Source organism: Mus caroli, chromosome 10 (genome assembly GCF_900094665.2).
Source record: "Mus caroli chromosome 10, CAROLI_EIJ_v1.1, whole genome shotgun sequence".
Lineage (NCBI taxonomy): Eukaryota > Metazoa > Chordata > Mammalia > Rodentia > Muridae > Mus > Mus caroli.
The window spans coordinates 3,636,694-3,651,540 of NC_034579.1; the positions used below are offsets into that span (position 1 = coordinate 3,636,694).

The 14,847-nt window shown below is 42.4% G+C and overlaps 1 protein-coding gene across 3 annotated transcripts in view; it reads right to left on the minus strand.

Moving 5' to 3' along the window:
• Window positions 1-5,959, minus strand: part of Ipcef1 (interaction protein for cytohesin exchange factors 1) — a 158,885-nt gene extending 152,926 nt beyond the window's left edge. For 2 of the 3 annotated variants that reach the window (XM_021174271.2, XM_029482789.1), the window contains exon 1: window positions 5,785-5,959. The gene's annotated coding sequence lies outside the window, so the exon portion shown is untranslated. The remainder of the gene's footprint in view (window positions 1-5,784) is intronic. The other variant, XM_029482790.1, reaches the window with a different exon arrangement.
• Window positions 5,960-14,847: the final 8,888 nt, after the last annotated feature.

The following is a 14,847-nucleotide window of genomic DNA, read 5'->3' on the forward strand; positions in this document are numbered from 1 at the left end:
GGAGAGGAGAGGAGAGGAGAGAAGAGGAGAGAAGAGGAGAGAAGAGGAGAGAAGAGGAGAGAAGAGGAGAGAAGAGGAGAGAAGAGGAGGAGGAGGAAAGGAAAGGAAAGAAAAGGAAAGAGAAGAAAAGAATCTGTCCAGACTCAGGCAAAAATAAAACTGTCAAAAATCCTGCCTGTCAGGCCATTTTTCCTGCTACTCACTTGCTATGTGACCAACCCTATGCAGAACAGAAGGCTAAAGTTAGAGACCTGGGAATCACATGGCCTTTAATGTCCAATAACAGTTACTTCGGTGACTGAAGGGTCTCATACTGATAAGGAAAACCTGACTTGGCTGTGATCTCACAAGTTCTCCAAAGGTTCTACTGACCCTAAACTAAACAGGGGTCCTTGGGGGTCAGATATGTGGCCTTGATGGGCGTCCTTAGTTCCAAGGTGATTGTGCCACAGCAGGATCCCGCCTAGTCCATCATCCTTACTCACATCAGCTTTCTCACTGGCTGGGAACCCCAGAGGACAAGCACAGCCCTTTCCTGCTTCTCACTTGTAGCACGGCTTTTAGTTCCCTCGCGTCTTTGACAGAAGCTATGTTTTGCTGTACTGAATATGTCCAATAGTTCTTCTAGAAGAATGTGTTCTTCTCAAAATGGTAAAATTAAAAGGAAAGGAAGCTTAGAATAGAAATGTTTACATAATGCTTATTTCTACTAATCTGTTTTATCCAAATTGTCTGGGAATGATGGATTACCCTGTCCGCCAGTTTCTCTGGGTAGAAAACAGCGGCATGTACTTAAGACATACAACCTAGGGAGATCAAGTAAGAGACTCATGTCAATTGCTTAATTTATATCTGGTACATTTATTTTTATTCAGTAAATGTTACCAACTATATTTTTAACATTTCTTTTTATAGTTGAGAGGGGTTTTCTGAACAACACTTGAGATCTGAGTTCCAAAAGCGTTGGTGTCTATAGAGGAACAATAGAGAGAGAGAAACATTTCCACCCATGGTGGTGAGCTCACTTCCTCAATAATAGAGACTTCTCAGAGACAGGCTTTAAAAGACCAGAAACCAAAGGAAAAGATGACAGAGAGCTTTAAAAGGCTGTTCACAGAAAAGAACAACAAATGGCTTGTTAACATGTGAACACAGTCACTCCCAAGCACAAAAAAACAAAGAGCAAAATATCAATGAGGGCAATTTTTCATTTACTGGAAAGCAGTTCTCAAAATACAGTCATAAATGGTTACTATGTGAAAAAAATCAGAATAGTGCAGAAGAAAACAGATTAAGGGCATGCATATACACTCACAAGCATACATGCATGTATGTGCATTTCTATACACAGTCATGCTTTGGTATCCATGGTGGTTTGATTCTCAGACCTCCATGGGATACTAATATGCACTGCTACCAGAGTCTGCTGAGTAAAATGGTAGCATTTGCAGAGAATCTACACACATCTTCCTGTAAAGTTTAAATTCCCTCTAGATTGCCTCTCATGCCTAATCTGGTGGAAATGCATTGCAAAGCATTCTTATACTGTACTGTGTAGCAGATCATGACCTAGAAGAAGTCAAGGCATCTTCATCACAGGCATTTTTTTTTCTAAAAAAAAAATTTTTTTTCTCTCAAGGTTGGTTGAATCTCTGGATACAGAACTGCAGATACAGCACTGACAAGATGGCTTGGGAGGTCAAAGTTCTTGCTCCTTGAGCCTCATAACCTCACTTGGTCTCTGGAACTCAGGATGAAAGGAAAGAGCTGACCTCCACAAATGTATATCCTGTATACATATGTATGTATGCGGACAGATACGCATACAGAACCACTCAATGGTAAGTAAAACTTTAAGTAAAAATTTAAAAAGAATGATGGCTCTTCTTTGCCACATCTAACCTCTCCACCTAACCAAATCTCCCACACCCTTCTCCATCCAGGCCCTCTCTTTCCAATCTGTCCTATCCATATCAGACTTAGAAAAAAAGAAGTCCACACACTCAAATCTCATTGCAAAAGCATGAAACATTGCAACAATATGAGAAAAAAATCAATCCAGTATCTTCTCTCCAAAAAGGGCCAGCCAGTTCTGTAAAAGTGTTTGCCAATGAGAATTACCTAGACAAACCCCAGGACACAGAACTTAAAAGAACAGCCATAGTCAGGCGTAGTGCTGAAATCCTTGACTTTTAATCCCAACACTTACTCAAGAGGCAAGGAAGGCAATTCCATGAGTTCAAAGCCAGCCTGGTCTCCATAGTAAATTCCAGGAAAGCCAATGCTACAAAGTGAGACCCTGTCTCAAAGCAAATAAGCAAAAAACAAAAACAAACAACAAAACAGCAAAAACCTTTATCAAAGAATTCAAAGAGCTTAAAGCAGCTCAATGAAATCAAGAAGAAAGAGCGTTAGGGGAACAGCACCTGAGAAAGCACAGGCTGGTGAAAATGAAAAGCCATTCGGGACTTGAGAATGGAACTCAATAAGGAGATAAATCAAGTGGAAATGAAGGTGCCATTGAAAGACCCCAATAGCTCAACCAGCAAACTCGAAGGAAAGCTTTACAAATGGAATAAATTGTGCAGAAGATAGAACGTGAGAGCTTGAAGATAAAGCAGAGGATCTAGACCAAATAAGCAAGACACAGGGATGGAACATACACTTTCAAATGTGGGAGACGCTGAAAAGTCAAATCATAGGCATAGACGAGGGGAAAGCATCCCCATCAATGACATAGACCAGATCTTCAATGTGATCGTAGAAGAAAATTTCCCCAGACTAAGGAAAGACATATATAAGATATATAAGGTATAAGAAGCACAAAGAACACCAGATAGACAAGATCAGAATAGAAAATCCCCATGACGTGGAACTGCAGTGATTGCTGGGTAACTGGTTAACTATAGGATATTCAAAACACCAGTGCACCATGAGGGAAGAAGAAAAAACTGAAACTTCTCCAGGCAAAGAAGCATACATCCCAAAAAAGGAGAGTGGGAAACATTCCCAGACACCAGGCTATGCTCAGATTCCAACCTGAAGGGTGAGATGAAATAAAAATTGTCTTTCAAATATTAACCAAGGGCTTTTTGTTGTTGTTGTTGTTGTTTTGTTTTGTTTTGTTTCCTCCTATAAACAGGAGTAACTACTCACAAAGCATTTTCTATAACATAGATTGGTCACCAGCCAGTATTAACTTTGTGCCTAGAAAGGTCAAAGGCTTCCAGGGTCATGAAAAGTACAGATTTTCCAAAATCAGACTTTGACATGGTCTATGTTCAAATCATATCTCAGTCTTAAATATTTGCTCTCCTTCAGCAAACTCCCAGGCCCTTTCTAGCCCAGCCTGGGGCCTTGGTGCTGTGAAAAATTCATATGAGCTCCCTGCCAACCTGCAGCTTCCAACTGTAAAACTACAAAACATACCTCTGTTCCAAGGAAACACACGCTCAGACCTCCTGGGGAAGAAGCAAGAGAAAAGAGCCAGACTGATCTATCTAGCAAGGCAGGAAGAGCTTGAAACTCTGCAGTAATTCCCACCAGATTGCTTCCTCCTGAGGATAATCCTTGCTGCTGCTAGCACAATGACCAGAGCAAAATGGCAGAGAAAGTAAACAAAACCCAACGACACAAAAGAGACCCAATCCGTGCCACACCCCCACCCATCAGCCATGCATGGGAAGCGACATGCTTAGAACAGACCAGCAGGACCTAGGAAATTATAGCTTCTTTTTCAACTAAGACTCTGCCTACAGGAGTTGTATTGCAGGCCACGTGAAAGCGATCCAAACACTTTCTCCTGCAGAAGGCTTTGTTCAGCAGAAGCAGGTTCCGCTGTGGAATGGAGTCAGGCGGCAGGCGGTAGAGGTGGGGGGCGGGGGAAAGGCTTCCTAACTTCTGCTTCTCTCTTAACTCAACATCCGATTTCTAGTCTTTCCTGGGGCCGTGGAAATTGGAAGAGCTTGTTTATTCCTGAAGGCTGACTAAGCATTTCCACACCCTAAATGGCCAAAGGTGACAGAGGTGACAAAGAAATCCTTTGTCTGGCACTGAAAGTTGCCCTTACAAGGAACCCTGCCATGGCTTTCATTTAAAACACACTAGACAAACGCAACTGGAATAGTAGAAGCTGTGGCATTTTCTTATTTCTTTAAACAGCATCAGAGCTGCCGATCATTTTTTGATTATTTGAAAAAATGTAACCTTCTTTTGAAGGCCTCTGAAGGACAAATAGTTACCTGGCCATTTAAGCTTTAATATGTCAAGAGGCCAATATTGGTCATTATGTGTGATTGTGTGTTTCAAAGCCTCTTGATTAAAAAGTCTTGACAATCTTTGAGAACCTTCTCCTCTCCTCTGTCAAGCTGATCTAATTACAGGAATGTTCTGAAAAAGTTCCAATTAGCACGTCTCCTAATACTAAAGAAAATGCTCTCCCCACCAAATCGCACACAGATCCCTAAGTATAACCATAGAGTGCAAAGCCAACATGAATGCCTTTTGGGTCTGAGAGAACTTGTTACACTGTAGTAGAGGCTTAAGAGAACCGCACAGGGACAAGTGGCTTTGGTGTTACATGGGTATACCATAGGGTCAGGAAGATCTGCCACTAAACTCATATAGGACCTAGGACTGAGAGTGTAGCTCAGCCACAGAGTACTGTCTTAGTATGCATAAGGCCTTGAGCTGAACTTCCTAAAGTGTGTATGTGTTCATGCTTATACATGTATCTATGTGTGTGTGCATGCTTGTACATGCATGTGTGTGTGTGTGTGTGTGTGTGTGTGTGTGTGCATAAAAGTGTGTGCATGCTTGACAAGAATTAGGCAGTCAGGGTAACTGAAGTAGTCTTGGGTCAGAACCTCAAGCAAGCCAACTCATATACACTACAGAGCTCTCAGGTCAAACAGACCTCCATTTCAATTTTTACTCCAGAATCAAAATATTGGTGCTGGAGTCCACACTTTACTCTTTCTCCCAGATCTTTACTGAGATTCTCTGTTTCTGATGGAGAACTAAGTAACAACAATGATTCCTAGAGCTTTGTAATATTAGATAATGGATACAAAGCTTTCCACGATGACTCTAAGTATCCATCAGCCCTTAGAAATAACCACAGTATTGAATGTATCCATCTCTGGGCATGTGCCAATCTACATAGTCCATTGAAAGGCCACTTAGACTCCACTGTTTACCTTTCCTCTAGGCTTCACCTCAGTGGCTCTCACTGAGCCCAAAAGTTCCAGAAATTGTCTAGGACAGCTCACTGCCTAAGGACATTCATCCATGAACATGGATAGCTACGACCCAGGAATGTAGAAACAGTGTTATAAACTGCTGGGAACATATTCAGTTGAATCAATTTCTTAGACATAGTGGGAGATTCTGTTAAAGTTAAAAATTAATGTTTGCAACAGGAACATTGTATTTATTCACTCAGAGACCAGGTTCTCTTACCCACGCATGTGTGCTTGTGTGTGTGTGTGTGTGTGTGTGTGCATGTGTGTGTGTGTGTGTGTGTGTGTGTATACATGCATAGATACACAAATGTCATACATATAGAAAGAAAGAGAAAGAAAGGAAGGAGGGAGGAAGGGAGGGAGGGAGAGAGGAAGGGAGAAGAAAAGAAAATGGAGACACACATTCCGAGTCAGTTCACAAGAGGAGGTTCTGCTGTGTACAGCATCCAGAGCGATTGCAAGCACCATGGAAAATGGCCAAGCCCCACATCTAGGACCCTGCGAACACCAGGAACAACAACTGAAAAGCTAAGCCACTCACCAGGGCGTCCCAGGTGCTGGGTCTCACCTGCTTGGCCCCTTTATTCAGCCATGGTAACTCCGGCATCTCTTTCCCTGGGCCAGCTTCTTAGTTCAGAATAACCAGCGAATCTGCTGCCGCTCTCCAGACAAGGGATCTGCCCGTAACTTTGGCATGTTTGCTGGCTCACAAAAGAAACATACTACTGCTCTAGTGCCCAGTTCAAACCTTGCTCAACAAGTCCCCAGGACCTAGGCAAAGCCGCCCTGCTTGATTAATCAAGCTGAAAATTCAAATGCAAAATAATGTCAGAGGCTATACTCCAAAGCCAACCCCAGATCTACCCGGATAATGTTGGCCTTATTTACAAAGTAGTTCAAGTTCAGGTCCTTCTTTGGGACAAAGTGGCTGTCCAAGGACCTGACCCAAATGAGGCAATGTTCATTTACATGACTACAAAGAGATTGCAAGGTGATTTTGCCCGGTGTGTTTCAATGAGACATCTAACACATTCCCTGGGAAGTATTCTATAGGCTATATGCTCTCACTAAGTGTTAAATGCTTGTGGATGAACTTTTGCCATTTACAGGAAGATAATTAACTTCCATGCTCACTAAGAATGCCTGTCCTTTACCTCTTTGGTCAAGATATGTAGAGACCTTGGGGATTTATGACCCTACGTAGGACTAAAACGTAAAGTCTTTATAGCACATGTTTCAGGCTCCTTATGGATGGAAAGAACATAGTTGTCAAAAATGACCTGCACCCTGAGTGGATGAATAGAATGTTCCTTCCATAATCATTAATTTTCTACTTTAACAGACTCTCCCATCACGTCTAAGAAATTGATGCACTTACATATACTTCCAGCAGTGCATAAAAAATGTTGCAACATTTCCACTCTGAGCTATCCAAACAGAATAGTCACAAGGAGTCTAAAATGTATGGTTTCAAGTTTTCAAGCAGTTTTTTAGGGTGATTTTCAGGGTTTCCTCCTTAAAACACAACTTTATATGTCACTTACGTGTCTTTTAGGTGAATTGTGATATCTTGCATTGAACTACTGTATGTTTTAGCACAGTAAAGAATGTTGAGTTTTCCAGAGCATTTTGAGTTGATTCCCTCCTGAGAGGTCTGTATTTATTTATACCAAGACTCAATATTATCTACCTACATATATACCAAATCCATCCATCTACCCATATACCACCACTGCCATCATCTGCCTTGCTATAAAATACTCGCATATGTCAGGTGGCCATGACTCAACTTTAATCCCAGCACTAGGGAGGCAGAGGCAAGTGGATCTCTGAGTTCAAGGTCTACAGATCAAGTTTCAGGACAGCCAGAGCTGTTATACAGAAAAACCCTGCCTCAAAAAACAAAACAAAACAAGACAAACAAGCAAAAGAGTATATTTGCATATAAGTAGCTAAATGTTTCTGTTTCTTTCTGATGTTAGGTATCAGGGCATAAAACTAAGAAAGCCATTTCCTTCATCACAGAAAAATAATAATTCTATCCTGTTCAAATGTGAAAGAATCTATCGAGTCACAAATTTTCACTAACACTATTTCAAAACAGATTAGATGCTATTAATAACAAATCAAAGAAATTGAAGCTCAGCCTGATGGTATAGGCGTGCAATCCTAACTGGTCAAGGGGCTGAGGAGACAGATGGGTTACATATTAAGTTTTAGATCTGTCTGGACTGCTCAGTGAGTTCAAGGCCAATCTGGCAATTTAGTGAGACCCTGTCCCAAGACAAAGCAAAAGCAAAAACAGAGAGCTGGAAATGAAGCTTAGGGGAAAAGCATTTGCCTGACTGCAAGAGGGGAGAAAGAAGAGAGGAAGGAAAGAGGGGGAAGAGAGGAAGGGAGGGAATGGGAGGGAATGGGAGGGGATGGGAGGGAATGGGAGGGAATGGGAGGGGATGGGAGAGAAGGAGGGAGAGAAGAAGGAGAAGGCAGAGAGATGAAAAGACAAGGAAAAGGAGAGAGGAGAAGAGGAAGGAAGGAACCAAGGAAGAGAAGGAGGGAGGGAAAGAGGGAGGGAAGAGGGGGGATTCAAGAGGCAGAGCAAAACCTTGTTCTAGCTTTCAATAGATTAGATGAACTAGCTTTCTGCAGTAATGTTTTTCATTAAAACTCTATTGTTCTGCTAGTGATAAGCGCAGTAAAAGGAAGTAGGGTAATTTAAATTCTGCTGAAAGGGGGACTTAAGAGATTCTTTTGTTGCAGAGGAACTCAAGACTATGCTGAAGATCTTAGCTATGGAGGCTGTCACTAAAATCTCTATTAAGTGCCCAACTAAGTTAATGCCTCAGAGTAACCAACAGCTATAGAGAAAAACATGTATATGTATATAGATACATAGAGAGAGTGTGGGGGCAGGGAGCGAAATCGGGGGAGGGGGAGAGGGAGAGAGACAGAGACAGAGACAGAGACAGAGACAGAGACAGAGACAGAGACAGAGAGACAGAGAGAGGATCCAGCATGTATCAGTTGGGAAATCTCTGCTTAGATTAGAGCCTTAAGTTTTTTGTTTGGAGGCCCACAAGATGGCTCACAGAATGAAGGAGATTGCAGACAAGTTCTCTGACCATACACACAACGTAGTGGCATTTTCAGGTACACACACACATGCCCATGAGTTGTAAAAAAATTTTTTTTTTAATTTTTTAATTTGGAACCAAATGCTATCATAGTACATCATTTTTCAGTTCATAGTATTTGAAGGTACAACTTGAGAGAATAAACATTATTCCAAATAGAGACTAGTGTCCATGTCTAGCCAATGGCCCGGCACTCAGACATGCTCACCAGCAACCCGGTGTGGACCCCTCACTGAGGCTCTTTCCAGGTGGCTCTAGGTTGTGTCAAGTAGAAAATTAGAGCTAACCATAATTAATTAATTAATTAATTATTTTAATTAACCTTAACTATGAAGATCTACTCAATTTTGTCTGGCTTTCTTGAAAACCTCATCTGCATTCTTGTGACTTTAGGATGGGTTTATTTGGCTATATTTTGTCTATAACACTTTTCTCTCTAGGCCTATGTCCATTCAGGAGGTGAGCCTTCCATAAGGTTTGATCAGCCCTTTACCTCTTAGTTAGCCAACTATCTCATCATCAGGCTCTAAGACAAATACAGGAGATTCCCTTAAATGCCTACAGTTAAAATACTTCCTGGTTAAGTCCCTAATGACAGACTCCAGAGTGGCACAATGGCCCAATAAGATGACAGGAACAAAAAATAAGGCTTTTTTAGTTTGTGGATGTGTGTGTTTGTGTGTGTGCGTGTGTGCATGCATATGTGTATTGTGTGTGCATATCTGTGTGAGCTCGTGAGTGTGCAGTGCACTAAACCTGCGCAAGTGAGCACACGTGGAGGTCAGAGGTTGATGTCGGGTGTCTTCTTCTATCACTTTCTTTCCCCCCACCCCCACAGTGAGCCTCACATGGGCTGCTGAGACAGCATTTCAGATCTTGATTTTTTTATTAGATGTTTTCTTTATTTATATTGCAAATTTTATCCCCTTTCCTCATTTCCCCTCCAAACCCCCCATCCCATCCCACCCCCCCTCCCCTTGTTCACTAACCTACCCACTCCTGCTTCTTCTATCACTTTCTACTTTGTTTTTCTGTGACAGGGTCTCTCACTGAACCTGAAGTTCACTGAACAGGGAGGCCCCAGGATCTGCCTGACTCTGCCACCTAGCACAGGAGCTACAGGCTCACACTCCCTTACCTGACTTTGACATGGGTTCTAGGGGTCTGAGTTCAGGTCTCCATGGTTGTACAGCAGGGACATTATCCACTGAGCCATCTCCCCAGGCAGACAAGATCTTATTAGCAAAAATGTATTGCCTCTTCCAAAATAAGCTTTTATATTCTCCTCAGTTATCCTGAGATGATGAACATTTGCCAATATTCCCTATAACAAATGAATCATTATTTATGTTTGAAACTAAATGTAACCTAGAACTATAAAGCATTGAGCTAACTAACTATTGAACTTGCTAGAAAGCCATTCACTGCAGTCATTCAGAGAAAATAACTGATTTTCCTATGAGTCTAGGAATTAATCAACCAAGACAGCCCCAGGTGGAGTCTGGCTTGGTAGTTCTCCTTTGAGAGAACACACACCATTCTGTGCCAGCCCTAATGTCTGAGGGGATCCCCCACAAAAGCTAAACACCATAACTCAGAGTCCTTTCTGAGATTGCAGTGACCCATGAACACAGCATTCCTGAATGCTGTTCGTGTTTTATCTTTAGCAGAAGACTCAAAAAAAGAGCTAAGATCTTGTTCCTTTATTTTCATGTGTCACCTATTTTAATTTTAGGTTACTATGGCAAGTATGTTTCACTAATAAAAAGTTTTGAAAATAAAATATACAAAAACAGAATAACCAGCAGCTATAAGCCCATTCTTCATATAGTTCCGCATATTCCGCCTCAACCTTTCTTCTCAGTAGCATTTTTGTGTCATTAAAAAAGTCCTGCTCCTGTTTTGTTGACAGCATCATATCATAAGAATATTCCAAAAATGTCATTTTACTGGTGGTATTCCTTCATTTGGACAAACAACTGACTTTTAACTATAATGTTTGTGTTTAATAAACATCTGTCTTGGTCTACTCCCCCTACCAAAGAAATACATTCTATGCTTATAAGCTACATGGTCATAGAGGCTGAGAAGTTCAAAGTCAAGACACAAGCCATCAGGCTCTGTATATGATGAGGGCTGAGTCTCTATAGATAGGGCCATGTTTCCTTGAATGGAGGAAAGGAACAACGGTTTGTCCCACAACCCTAGATCCCACCTCTTTGTCACAAGAGGTCCCATGTGGGGACTGAGTATTGATAAAGGCTTCACAGACATACGTTCCGACCACAGCAATGACTCTTTAAAAGACACAACCCCATCTTAGGAAACTTAGAAAACAGGAGAAAGCACAAAGGAGGGAAGGTGGCTAACTTTCTAGGTATGGGTGTGGTGGCTTGAAAACGGAAGAAAATACCCAACGGCCTGCTGTTTGGAGAAGCCCCATGGCACGGATAGGCACTCTGTCATCCCTTTCCTAATTCTAACACAACTAAAAAAGATCAGCAGTCCATGGTTCATAGAGATGGTGGTAGACACAAATTATGAGCAGATATGCCTGCCTCCAAACTACGTCTCTGTGGCTGTATCATGACATCATCACCTTCATCACTGTCACTTCCAACAACTTGCCCACAGTTTCCACTGATACCACCACATCATCTCTACCACCACCACTATTACCAGCCACCTCCTCCGGCACTGATACCCCAAGATCTCTATATCACTCCATTACGTCTACTGTCTACCTTCCATCACTTCTACTACGAAAATCTCTGTCACTTCTCCCATTTCCACCTGCTCTGTTACTCTGCTATCATCTCCTCCATCTCCACTATCATCTGTTACCTTCCACTCATCCCTGCCATCCCTAGTATCACTGCTATTACCTGTACGTGTGTAGTCTATGTAATAATTGTCTAGGTGTGATCCTTGGTGTCTAGGATGTCACATCATCCATCCAGAAACCCTCTCTACTATCACCTGTAGTAAAAATTTGGGTTTCTTTTAAAATGCAGCTATAGTACATGAATACATTTTTGTTTTAACCCAGGTGTGGGACACAGGGCTGCTTCAGAGCATCCACATCTGCTATGGGATACAGGGCTGCTTCAGAGCATCCACAGCCGCTGACTATGACTGCCTTGTGCTCTAGGAAGGGCGTGACTTTGCCAGCTGCAGAGAGTTTGTGTTTGAAGTTCTGGAGATTCTTGAGAGGGTATAAATTTGATAGCCTGAGAGGGTTTATGGCAGCTGCTGCCCCCACTGCTTCTGGCTCCTGTTCCTGCTGCGTTTGCTCTTGTTGGATTACTGGTTTTCTGTTTTGCTAGAATGCTGGATGGAGATTGGATTTGGCCCAAGGAACCTGATGGCCCTAGTCAGCAGGAAGTAGTCTAAAGAGGTCTAGGTTCCCTTTCCCCTGTAACCTTCTTTGTCTCCTACCTAGTGTTGGGTTGAAAGGGAGTTGGATGGAATAAAGGTTGGAAGGGTGGTAGACAATAGACACCAATAATGTACCCCAAGAAGTACATTGACAATCATCATCATCATTTCTACTCCACCTCTGCATCATCTCCTTCCCCTCTTCTGTCACCTCCACTGTCTGTAGTGTTCCTTCCCCTCTGCCATTTCCACCACCATAATATCACTCCCACTTTTCTGACATTTTTATATTCATGTCTCTATACATTCTTTCTTCTCCTCACACTTTCAGACCCGCCACTGCTTCAACCTAACCCTCTCTAAATGTTACTTTCTCAGCTGCCTGGGTACCAGAAACAATGAATACTTGTCTTAGTCGGGGTTTGTATTCCTGCACAACACATCATGACCAAGAAGCAAGTTGGGGAGGAAATGGTTTATTCAGCTTACACAAAACCAACTAGTACAACACCTTTGCATGCCCTTTATGAACAACTTTAATAATCATTTATTCATCCAATAAATATCACTAAGGGCATATGTTGTGGAAGTCACTCTTCTTGACCCTAAAAGTATAGCTATCCCCCAGTTTGCAAACCTTACTTTTCAGAATCGTCTTCACACATAAACGCCCATTATTTAAATGTCATACCCACTAACAACTTGTCAGCCTGTGCTTCAGCTGCTAGTTCACACTGCCCAGCCTCCAAGCTGGACAGAAAGCAGAAGTGATCTGCTCAAGAAGGCTACACAAGTCAAAAGGAAAGTCTCAAGCAATAGCCATGAAGTAATTTCTTATCTCTTGTTGCCACAGCAAGTTACCGCAGGAAGGAACTTCCTATTTCCATGTTCTAGCAATATGCATTGGCTGAATGCAATTTGCTTGAAATGGTCACACATGGCCTTCTCCAGAAAAGGCACCTGACATATAAGTATAGTAGATAAAAGTAATAAAGGGTAGATTAAGCAATATGCATACCAGTAAAATGTTACCTCCCCACTTGTATGATATGAGCCAAAAAGAAAAACCGTTCTGCCTCTACTTCCCATGTAGCACAAGTCAGCGCATAGGAGCCAGGTTCTATCTATTACTGTACTATGCCCAGGACTGGACTGGGAATATGTGGGCCCCTGAAGTCTAATAAAGTCTACTAATGCAGTCAAAGATGCCTTATAAATCTGCCTCTTATAATGTAATTTTAATGTTTTTACATAAAGGAAATCTTAGCACTTCACTTGCCTTCCGTGAAAGCCCCTACATCAACAATACCCAGCTCTTGCTCTCAAACCAGAGATGTTCTGTCTAGCCGGTGCCCCCAGCTGCCTGCACACAAAAGGGGAATTCTCCACAAAGAACACACCTTCTCTATTGTGGGGGAGAGGGAAGGATTCCCCCTCAGAATTTCTCCCCCAAATGAAACTTTCAGGACTCAAACACTGAAGTAAGCACTTCTAAATCAAACCACGGGCTGCAACCCAAAGCAACTCTCAATGCAGCCCTCAGGTAACAAGACGAGAACACACAGCAGATGTTCACCTCTCAACTTCACAGCTCTGGTGGAATCACAGGCCTGCGGCATGGTGCCTCAGAGCCTTCTGCTTCCGAAAAGCTGAGCCAACTTCACATCCCAAGAGCCCTATTACAGACCTGGCTGTTCTAAAGACACAGAGTACCTTCATATCACCCAGCAATTGCTTCGACACCAAAGTGTGGCTTTACTTACATGCAATAGAAAGAGAGCCCATCCAAGAGCTGTTTCTGGATCCCTGACCTCACAAAGCCCATGCTAATCTAAGGCCAAGTCTGAAGATGCCACTCCAAGCATCCGTGGATCTGGAGGCTCAGCCCACACAAGACTACTATTAGAGGCTAACTAGAGAAGAAAGCGATTTCAAAAGAAGGGGAAGTGTCGTCTCTACTTCCTCAATTCTGTTCATCTTCTTTCTTGCTATTCTTGAGCCCTCCAGGACATAGCACATCAAAGCAGTCATGGCCCATCTGTCTGACTTCGTTTATCACAGAATACACGTGGATGAAGCCCTCCCTGGCTTAACTTTCCTGGTTGAGAGGTGATTCATGGGCACGAGGGTGTCAGTATGGGCAAAGCTTCTCTTGCCATGTTAGTTAAGGGCAGGAGAATGGCTCAGCAGTTAAGCTCTTCCAGAGGATAGAAGCTTGATTTCCAGCACCCACATCACATGATACACAGTCACCTGTAACTCCAGCTTCAGGTGGATCTGACCCCAGGCTGGGTTCAGACATCAGATCTGATCATCTTTAGATTCAAACCTTTCTATATCTCTATGTCCTCTCTCCCCACAATTTGATGTACTAAAGAGGAAAATACAGATGAACTTGCTAAAAGTTCTTTCTAAGCATCGAGTTTTGGGCTGGGGAAACAGCTATGTCACTGAAGTATCCATCATGCAAGCATGAGGACTGGAGTTTGCATCTTCAACACCCATGTAGAAAGCCAAGCACAGCAACACCCAAGCAGTGTGGAGAAGCATGGAGACAAGTAGACTCCTAGATAACCAATCTAACTATTGGTAAGTACCAGGTCCAATAAAAAACTATGTCTCAAAAACAATAATAAAGTGGATAATGATAGAGAAAGGCACCCATTGTTACCCTCTGGTTTCCATACCACCCTCATAATGATTTCTCTGTACCACTGTGCTAGGGACAAAGCCTGTAGCCTATGAACATTTTGAATGATATCCACAAACCATATCCAAGCTATCATGTATCCTTCACGGCTTAATAGATCACTTGTAAAACTTAACAGCTTCATCCAACAAATATCACGTAAACTGTAGTATCTGTGATGAGGAATCTAAGTCTAGTTTCACCAGGTTCTCTAGCTAAAGATGTTTAACCAGGCTTCAATTAGGATGTCAGGAGAAGTAACTATCTCAAGGCTTCAGGGTAAAAGTAACTTCTAACAAGATGGCTCATGGGGTTGTTGGCAGAGTTCAGTTTCTCATGATCTATGGAATTGGGGGCCCTCAACTCAATAACTATTGCCTTCAAACCAACCTCAGTTCCTTCT